The sequence below is a fragment of the Bacillus rossius genome, chromosome 13 (genome assembly GCF_032445375.1).
Source record: "Bacillus rossius redtenbacheri isolate Brsri chromosome 13, Brsri_v3, whole genome shotgun sequence".
NCBI lineage: Eukaryota > Metazoa > Arthropoda > Insecta > Phasmatodea > Bacillidae > Bacillus > Bacillus rossius.
The window spans coordinates 35,720,166-35,730,259 of NC_086340.1; the positions used below are offsets into that span (position 1 = coordinate 35,720,166).

Genomic DNA, 10,094 nt, shown 5'->3' on the forward strand with positions numbered 1-10,094 from the left:
AGTCTTCCCAGATGTTCTAGTTAGTTGTTTAGTAAATTTGACTTCAATAACGAGCTTTTGTTATGCTAGGCGCGGCAGGGCGCGCGAATTTAAGCGCAAGTGAGTGGTGACTCGGGGCTCACTCAGGCGGAGGCTATGCGTCTCACCTGTGGTCACGAGTTGTTAGTTCGTTCGTGATGTAGGAATTCAGGCTCACTCAGGCGGAGGCTATGCGTCTCACCTGTGGTCACGAGTTGTTAGTTCGTTCGTGATGTAGGAATTCAGGCTCACTCAGGCGGAGGCTATGCGTCTCACCTGTGGTCACGAGTTGTTAGTTCGTTCGTGATGTAGGAATTCAGGCTCACTCAGGCGGAGGCTATGCGTCTCACCTGTGGTCACGAGTTGTTAGTTCGTTCGTGATGTAGGAATTCAAGCTTTCGGGCGGAAGCTATGGTCGACGCCAGAGGCCACGAGTCGTTTAATTTAAGTTAGGTCATAATGTAGTCGTCAAGCTTTCGGGCGGAGGCTATGGCCCTCGTCAGGGGTCACGCGTCATAGTTTTTAAAATGTAATGTTCGTTCGGGATTTCAAGGGCAGGAGAGGCCCCTACGTTATTTTTTTAAAGTAATCGATCAAGAAAGGCTTTTCGGAAAATGTGAGTATGGACTTATCTTTGTTTTAATTTTAAGTATTAATTATGATTTGAGGTATTCGGAAGGACTAGGGAAGTGTTTAGTGAAGTTCTCTCATTCTCTCTCTTGTAAGGTCGTTCAATCGTTAAGGAAGTAAAGAGATTATTGTTTTAAATTGTAATCCCGCTATTTAAATGTTCTTTAAAATGATGTTGAGTATTTGACTTTAAGAATAAAATAATTTTAATTAAGTATTATGTTATTTTGCAAAATCTCCTTAGTTCAGCTCTCACCAGACATCCTGTACGGGATGACGAACCTATGATCCTAGGTACAGTAAAGTATTTTATGAAGTTAAGACTAGTTGATGCCAAGCGAGTTGTTTCTATGTAAAGAGCTACGATTCTCTCCCCCCTCTGAAGGTGGATCGTGACAGAAATGGCGGTGGCACCGGCTAGGTGCACGTGACAGAAATGGTAGAGTTCGCCGGATAGGTTCTATTTCTGGAGAGAGAGAGAGGTAGATTTTTATGTTTATTATTAAGTTAGTTTCAGCTTCTGATAGCAGGTTATTAAGAGTTTACTTGAGGAGAGGATTACGGAATTTAATCTAAGTGGAGGAAGTCTTTGAGATTTTTTTTTGACGTAACATATGTTTATTTGAGTATACTTGTAAGGATAAAGTTTATAGTGATAAGTTGTTTTAAGTCGTTGAGTTTATCAGGGATTTTTACGTGAGGAGAATACGTTATAATTTAAATGATTAATAGAGATAATGCAAGTGGTTTAATTTAATTGAAATTAATTTTAAGATTGTAGGTTAAGAGAGTTAAAATTTAAAATAAAGTTTTTTTCGTAAATAGGAATTATTTTCAAGTGAAGTTTGTTTTGCTGTCGTGCGCGTAGGAGACGAGACGTACGAATTAAATCAGTCGAGGGAAGGATAAACGTTAGAAAGGAATTAAAGAGAAAACGAGAGTTTATGTAAAAGAGAGTTATAGAATTTATAGTGATGTTTTGTTTTAATTAGAAAAATGTTGAGAGTTGTTTCAGAACGACACGTCAGTGGACGTGGCAGAATGAACACGAGACGGGGAGGTGCTGAGACCTAGCGGAGAACGGAGGAACCGCAAGCGAGGGTTGGCGCACCTGATGGAATTCGGTGACGTCACGGGCTCATAAGGAGACGTGGACAGGCCGTGACCTTGTTTTGATCAGCTGTACGGTAACTTAGCGATAAGAAAATAGACTATTGGTTAAATAAATTTAAATTTAAGTGTGTTTTAGAAGAAGAGGAACTTTCAGTATGTAAGTAATTTATTTTAAGAAGTGTATGATGTATAGGCTAGAAGTGTTTCGTTGTAAGTTGTTTATGTTTTTGTTAGTTAAATTCTACCTCGGTTTTAAAAATATTTTTTTGGGATTTGTAAACATTATTAAGGAGGTACACTATAAAATCGATAAGCATTGAGAAAAGTGGGAAGGATAGTTTTTGTGTATAGAGGGAATTTACTCCAAAAGAACAGAGAGACAAAATTAATGTTTTCATTAGGGCGAGGGACCCTAAGGTGAGGCGTTGTGTCCCTGGGAAGAAAGGGAATTGTAGCGCAGACCATAGGAGATGGGCTGACTACGGAATTAAGGGTCAGGAGAATCCTGAGAGTTGTGAGTAGTTTGGGGCAGGAGTTCCCCATGGTAGTACCGAAGTGGCTATCCTGTATGGGATAGGGTACCATTTCAATGAAGTTTGTTGGTGGGGTTAGAGCCCCCTGTGTAGTGGGCCTATAGCAGATAGGCACTACAGTGAAATTTTTGGTTATTTTGTGAGGTAAATTCCCTGGAGGTTAAGTAAGATTGGATTCAGTTAGGAAGGAGGGAAATGAGAAACATTGCTGTAGAGAGTTAGTGTACTTGCCTAATGTGAAATTGAATTTTACTAAATTAATTTAGGAGAAAGTTTTGTTCGGTAAATAAATAATAATGGAAGATAGCTAGATAATTAATTAATTTTTTTGAGTAAGGTGTTTTAAGTAATGAAATAAAATAAGGTGAAGTAATTTGAATAATTGGGGAGGAGTTTCTTTAAGAGTTTAGATAATTGTTTTTGAATTTATTGAGATATTCAGCCAGTGAAGTTTGAGTGTGAGAGATACAGTGAGATTTTAAGGAAATCGGTTGTTTATTAATTAGGACAAATGAGATTTTATGATTAAGAGTCAGTAAGCATAGTTAAAATTTACGACATGATATTTGTTGACAGTTTACAGTTATTAAGGAGAAAACAGAGTAATCTATTTATTTTTATTTTAATGGTTTGAAGATAAGATTATGAATTTTTTTTGGAAGTTTCTTTGGCATGTTGGAATAATTTTTTTTGATTTTTAGAATTTACAGAGAAAATTTAATTGATTTACATTAGTTTGGAAGTATGGAGGTTTAGTGTTCGATTAGCCCTAACTTGATGGTCGGATCCCAAAAGAATGCCGTAAAACCGATAGCCAATTGAGAGGAATGCGGTAGGCGCTTGTGTAGAGAGGGGTTGTGGGAAAACTCCTTGGGACTGATGGCAGATCAGGGGCCCAAAATAGTGTGTGATGCTGTAAAACCAGTGCAGGGAAAGCCTGGTATGCTTAAATTTTTGGGCACAGGTTATGTAAACCTGGGGTTCCATGGGATTTAGTCATGTTAGCTGCTGTGAGACATTAAGATTTCCAGGCTCCATAGTAAATTCAATGTAAATTTTTGTTTTCTTAAAATAATAAATTTGTTTTTAATTTTTTTTGAGATATTTGATTTGGAACAGTGAATACAGACCCCGAGGAATAAGAGTTGTCATGCTGTGAGAGGAGAAGGTGGTAGGCCTAAAAGGGTACAGGCACCACAGAGGTTATGTGCATTGCATAATTTAAATATAAGGAAACTTGAGAATTTGAAATTTTGTTGTTGGGTTGGACACCCATAAGAAGAGTATAGGCAGAATTTTTATTGTTATGAGATGTCTAATTTAATTGAAAAGAAGAAAGTTTAAAGATGCAAGGTAACATTATTATTGTAATAATTGAAAGAGATTAAGAGGTAGAGAGAAATAGGCAGTTTTTGTTTGTAAGTACTAAAGTTTACATATAGAAATTTAGTAACTAAGAATGAATAATAAGTTAAGTCTAGTGTAAAAGTTTTTTTTAAGTTTGTTAAGTTAAGAGTCACAAGTAAATTTTTTTTTTGAGAGAATGTCTTTGATAGGAAGTATTAGAAACTTATGGGAATTTTAGGGTAACATAAATAATGTAGGTAATGAATAATAAATAGATGGTAGGTCTTAAGTTAGGATTAACATTTGAAGCAGAATTTAATTAAGAAGAAGGAAAATAAATAGGCCTAATGAAAAGAACAAAAAAGGATTTTATGGTAAAGCATTTTTTTAATAATAAACAATGAATAATAATGTTGTTTCAGGGTAATGTGTACTAATAATACAATTTTTTTTTAGGACCAAAGAACAGGAATTATGTAATTTAAATTAACATGTATTTTTGAAACTGTTACAGATTCCTTAAGATGAGCTGAGCAGCAGTCCAGTTTACAAGATGACAAGAGTTCGAGAGACAAGATACAAGATCACTGAAACAAGAGCCAAGACTGAAGATTCAAGAGAAGAGAAAGCTGGCAGCCATGGACTTACAAGTGGAGATTAATAAGGTCATGTAAAGTTTTATTTTTTTTTATGGAAGACAGTAACTGGAGTTTTTTTTTGTTATAAACATTATTTACAGAACTTTTTAGGTTATAGTAATGTAATGGAACTAGTGAGTTGTGGTAGCTGTCAAAAAGAACTAATACCTTAAGTTTAATTTTTAAAGTTAATTTTCTTAATTTACAGAGGGATTAGTAGTTTTTTTTAAAACCTTATTTAGGTTGGAATTTCAATACAATAGCTTATTATAAATGTGTACGAACAGTTCAAGTTCACAGTACTGATAGGTAGGTCAGATGATCTTATTGATTTTGATGATTTGTTGTTTTGAGTTGATTTTTAGGTGTTGTGAATTAGACAATGAAATAGTTTTGAAAACTTAAATTATTTCAAGCTAAGAAATAGTAAATTTAATTGTAACTCAAAGGACACCAGAATTTAATTTTTTTTTGAATTAGTAATGTTTGAAAATTTTATACTTTACAAGAAAGGTTATAAACAAACAGATCGGATGGAACAAGGATGCAGTAAATCACAATTTCATTTAGAATTATTGATTAGCTTTTGAGGTTATGAAGTAAAAGTAATTATAGTTTAAAAGTTTGAATAAAAAAAAAAAATGTTTTTTTTTTTTTTTTTATTTGTTTGAAATAGAAAGTTTAAAAGTTAATTAGTCATGATCTAGGTGGGTGATGGGGTGGGAATTGGCCACTCTTTTTCCCTATAACCTCCCTAACATGGCCTTCTATTACAACTAACAGAAATAAAGAAGAAGAAAAATGAAGAATTATTAGTTAGAATGTTTCTTTCATGAAGATACCTGATGAACTTTTACTGTTTGGAAGAATAGAAGCAAGGTTAGTCAGATATTTTTACTCGGAAGAAGAAGAAGATAAAGCAGTTTTATGACTCGACAAGCCAGAGATTGGTGTTTCCCCTCTGCGCTTCTATTGACTACGTTGTTTACTCTCATGGGATAGCTGGTTCGGCACCATGGAGAGAGATTGGTGGGCATTGTGGTTGCCCCCAGAAGAAAAGAAGAGTAGAAGAGGTTATGGGTGGGTCATGTGAACTGACCTTCAACCCAGTTACTTCGTGGGGACTATTTGCTGTATAGAGAAGATCAAGACTCAAGAGTTAGGGAAAATCATTGGAGGTCATGTTTCCCTTCCTTAAGTTTTTCCTATGAAATTATTTTCCTGATTAGATTATGCTAAGGGTGGGATACTTTATGTTAGCAGTGGAATTAATTAATTTTTTTTTGTGTGTATGCATCCTTGCCCATCGATTGCAGTTTAGATGTCAGTTCGGTATTTGTAAGACGTGTTGGTAATGCCTGTTGATGATGTTTCAGAATTGTAATCTGTTCGTGATGAGGATGGCACAACTCCGAAGCAGATGTGGGGAGAAGTTGTGAGCTGCCCTGGAAGCCAGTCCAGTAGCTGTTGGAGTTGAGTGGTGTTTGCTGATGGCCAGCCCAGGGAGCTACTCTTCTCGACAACACTGACTTCGAGGAGTTGCACCAACCTTCACGAGATAAGAGTTTAATTAATTGAAACACTGTAAGGACACTTAATTTTTTTTGAAGAACGAAAGAAGTATGGTAATAAACGGAAACCGAAAAAAAAAAAATAATAATAATTATCAAGAATTTGCACATTGTTTAACGAATACTGAGAAACTAAGAACAGTAATTTAATTTGTAAAGAGAGCTTCACTAACAGAACAATTTTTTTTGAATTGAGAACTCGAGCCTCTGAAGGTTCCTGTGAGAACAAACCAGATAAAAGTTTTACATTTAATTTTATGAATACTTGTTGTTTTAAAATAAATCTTATGCAGAATCTAGATGTATGTTCAGACAGCAAGGAACTAAGAAAATTATTATTTTTGTGAAATGAGGAATTTATAGTTATGGTTTAATGGAAAAAGACAATTTGTAATTTTGAGGTAGCTCGATGGGGCTCGAGCTCTGTGAGGGGAGGGTTATGTCGCGGGTTGAAATTTTGCAGGGTTGTTGAAATCAAATTTAGGGACTTTACTGACGGGACTCTGGGCTGGCTGCTCTGTTCACTCGTCAGCGCAAGTGGCGTGACCATGTAATTGGGGCACGGGGCCGGCGCGGCGCGCTGCGGGCTTGCAGAATTTTGTTTGTTTGTTTGGCCGCGCGCTGGCGCAGCCACGGGCCGTAGTTACTGGGGCGCGCTGTCGTAACAAGCCGCGCGGTGTGGCCTGCACATTGGGGTAGAGGGGGGGTAGTCTTCCCAGATGTTCTAGTTAGTTGTTTAGTAAATTTGACTTCAATAACGAGCTTTTGTTATGCTAGGCGCGGCAGGGCGCGCGAATTTAAGCGCAAGTGAGTGGTGACTCGGGGCTCACTCAGGCGGAGGCTATGCGTCTCACCTGTGGTCACGAGTTGTTAGTTCGTTCGTGATGTAGGAATTCAGGCTCACTCAGGCGGAGGCTATGCGTCTCACCTGTGGTCACGAGTTGTTAGTTCGTTCGTGATGTAGGAATTCAGGCTCACTCAGGCGGAGGCTATGCGTCTCACCTGTGGTCACGAGTTGTTAGTTCGTTCGTGATGTAGGAATTCAGGCTCACTCAGGCGGAGGCTATGCGTCTCACCTGTGGTCACGAGTTGTTAGTTCGTTCGTGATGTAGGAATTCAAGCTTTCGGGCGGAAGCTATGGTCGACGCCAGAGGCCACGAGTCGTTTAATTTAAGTTAGGTCATAATGTAGTCGTCAAGCTTTCGGGCGGAGGCTATGGCCCTCGTCAGGGGTCACGCGTCATAGTTTTTAAAATGTAATGTTCGTTCGGGATTTCAAGGGCAGGAGAGGCCCCTACGTTATTTTTTTAAAGTAATCGATCAAGAAAGGCTTTTCGGAAAATGTGAGTATGGACTTATCTTTGTTTTAATTTTAAGTATTAATTATGATTTGAGGTATTCGGAAGGACTAGGGAAGTGTTTAGTGAAGTTCTCTCATTCTCTCTCTTGTAAGGTCGTTCAATCGTTAAGGAAGTAAAGAGATTATTGTTTTAAATTGTAATCCCGCTATTTAAATGTTCTTTAAAATGATGTTGAGTATTTGACTTTAAGAATAAAATAATTTTAATTAAGTATTATGTTATTTTGCAAAATCTCCTTAGTTCAGCTCTCACCAGACATCCTGTACGGGATGACGAACCTATGATCCTAGGTACAGTAAAGTATTTTATGAAGTTAAGACTAGTTGATGCCAAGCGAGTTGTTTCTATGTAAAGAGCTACGATTCTCTCCCCCCTCTGAAGGTGGATCGTGACAATATAGTTCGTATGAGGACACCGGAGGACGGAGGGGGATTAAGGGATTATGTCACTTCCTTCGACCATGCACACACGAAAAAGTGTCCCGTTACGTTCATCAGCCATGTACGCACGAAAAAATGTCCCGTTACAGTAGTAGGATATACCCGTTTCTGGGACAGGCGCAGGATCCAGGATCCGACCTTGACCTTTGACTTTGACCTTGAACCTTGAACTTTGACCTAGACCTTGACCTTGACATTTGACCTTGACCTTTACCTTTGACCTTGACCTTAAAATTTGACCTTGACCTTGAAATTTGACCTTGACCTTGAAATTTGGCCCTGACATTGAAATTTGGCCCTGACATTGAAATTCGACCCTAACCTTTAGCCTTACGACCCTCGATGTTGCCAACCTGATGACGTCATCTAATTCGTATGCTAATCCATATGCTAACCTAACCTAACCTAACCTAACCTAATCCATATGCTAAACTATGCTAACCTAACCCAACCTAACCTAATCCATATGCTAAACTATGCTAACCTAACCTAACCTAACCTAACTTAATCCATATGCTAATCTATGCTAACCTAACCTAACCTAACCTAATCCATATGCTAATCTAAGCTAACCTAACCTAACCTAACCTAACCTAATCCATATGCTAATCTATGCTAACCTAACCTAACCTAACCTAACCTAACCTAATCCATATGCTAATCTATGCTAACCTAACCTAACCTAACCTTACCTAACCTAACCTTACCTAACCTAATCCATATGCTAAACTATGCTAACCTAACCTAACCTAAACTAATCCATATGCTAATCTATGCTAACCTAACCTAACCTAACCTAACCTAACCTAATCCATATGCTAATCTATGCTAACCTAACCTAACCTAACCTATCCTAACCTAACCTAACCTAACCTAACCTAATCCATATGCTAATCTATGCTAACCTAACCTAACCTAACCTAATCCATATGCTAATCTATGCTAACCTAACCTAACCTAACCTAATCCATATGCTAATCTATGCTAACCTTACCTAACCTAACATAACCTAGCATAATCCATATGCTAATCTATGCTAACCTAACCTAACCTAACCTAACCTAATCCATATGCTAATCTATGCTAACCTAACCTAACCTAACCTAACCTAACCTAACCTAAACCATATGCTAATCTATGCTAACCTAACCTAACCTAACCTAACCTAATCCATATGCTAACCTATGCTAACCTAACCTAACCTAACCTAACCCATGCCAATCTATGCTAATCCATGCCAATCTATGCTAATCAGTATGCCAATCTATGCTAATCTGTATGCCAATCTATACTAATCTGTATGCCAATCAATGCTAATCCATATGCTAATCTTTGCTAATCCATATGTTAATCCATGCTAATCCATCCGCCATTTTGTATTTCTAGAAATTTCCACAAAATTCGAATCATAATGTCACCGTTGCACTTTTCGTCAAGGCCGCCATCTTGGATTCGAATTTTTTTTCGAACTTCAACTATTCGAAATTTGATGTAAACATCAGCCGCCATCTTGTTTCTTCTGCCGGTGGCCACCATCTTGTTTTCGTCTGCTGGTGGCCGCCATCTTGTTTTCGTCTGCTGGAGGCAGCCATCTTGGTTCTCAAGTTGGCTGCTAGATGGCACCACCGTCGCCATATTTTAGTTCATATAATCGATACCAGATGACGCCACCATCGCCATCTTTAGTTCCTAGTGTTGCTACCAGAGTGTGCCACCGCCGCCATCTTTAATTCTTAAAGTTACCGCCGGAGTGCACCACCGACACCATCTTTAATTCTTAAAGTTACTGCCGGATGGCGCCAAGTGTTATGTAGTCAGTCGAGACAAGTCGGGAACGAGTCGAGACAAGTCTAGACAGTCGAGACAAGTCGAGATAAGTTTGGAACATGAAGCCATATTCTAAACTATGTTTATTATATATATGTATGCCTTTATATGTTTAGGTTTGATGATAGAGTAATGCAAGGGAATGGCTTTTCATTTATATTTGCGACAAACAAACCATCCATCCGATTACATTATTCCAAGTGACCATATTGGATGAAGACATCACCGTAGCAATTTCCGTTACGACCGCCATCTTTAAATATATTATCCGAGTTTAATTAAAAAAATTTTAAAATTTATAAAAAAACAAACTTTTACGACACGGAGCTCGGAGTCCTCGGTTCGAACCTGGTGAGGCAAAAAAAAAAAGGCGACCGATCCTTCCCTCGTGGTGGCTGCAGGCAGACTGACTCCCACCACTTTTTTTTTCAAAGTATATATAATGTCATCTAGTATGACGCCATGTCCGCCATCTTGTCTTCGATGGTGGAAGCCATCATCATTGTATCGTCAGCGAGAGTACGCTGACGCCATGTTAGTTTAGTTCTTATCTGCTAGAGTGCAGTAATCATTTATTACTGTGACACCAACCATCTTGAAATTTAACCGCCATCTTG

At 38.0% G+C, this 10,094-nt stretch overlaps 1 long non-coding RNA gene across 1 annotated transcript; it reads left to right on the forward strand.

Annotated features, from left to right (window-relative positions):
• Positions 1 to 360: 360 nt before the first annotated feature.
• On the forward strand, positions 361 to 5,933 carry LOC134538450 (uncharacterized). The gene is made up of 2 exons (XR_010076146.1): positions 361 to 1,918; positions 4,156 to 5,933. It is a non-coding gene; the product is annotated as an uncharacterized LOC134538450 (long non-coding RNA).
• Positions 5,934 to 10,094: the final 4,161 nt, after the last annotated feature.